Source organism: Pan paniscus, chromosome 23, assembly GCF_029289425.2.
Source record: "Pan paniscus chromosome 23, NHGRI_mPanPan1-v2.0_pri, whole genome shotgun sequence".
Classification (NCBI taxonomy): Eukaryota; Metazoa; Chordata; class Mammalia; order Primates; family Hominidae; genus Pan; species Pan paniscus.
In genome coordinates this window covers 48323396-48323953 of record NC_085927.1, presented here as the reverse complement: position 1 = coordinate 48323953, position 558 = coordinate 48323396, and positions in this window count along the sequence as shown.

Here is a 558-nt window from a genome sequence, read left to right as displayed (position 1 = left end):
ATCCCGCCTCCCGCCCATCCCAGCGCCCGGCTCCCGGACTGGGCGGCCCGGCGACGCGGGGGGCTTCTGGCCTGCGCCCGGCTGCCGTGTGCGCCGGGTGCCCGCCACGACCCATGTCGCCCATGCCCCAAGTGCCCTCTGCCTTCCCTCCGCAGAAACTGGAGGCCTGCCACCAAGCCCCAATCTCTGCCTCAGTTTCCTCATCTGTACACAGGCCCCATAACACTGGTGCCAGCGCTTGGCAGGAGCCAGCACGTGGAAGTACCCTGTGGGGCGATTCCTGCTATTGTCCTCATCTTCCCGGAGCTGGAGCTCCCTCCCTGGGAGCGTGGGGTGGGGCGGGGCGAGCCGGAAGTGGAGTCCCCACCTCCGTCTGTTAATTTGGTTGTCCACACGGTCGGGACCCGATCTTGCTGCAGGTGGACAATGGTAATGGCACACCACTCAGCAGCAGAATCAGACTGACCTCGGCTACCGCCTGGGTCGGTGGGCCTTCCTCTCTCTTGGTCTCAATTTTCTCACCTGTAAAATGGGGTTGTTGTGAGTAGGAAGGAGGTC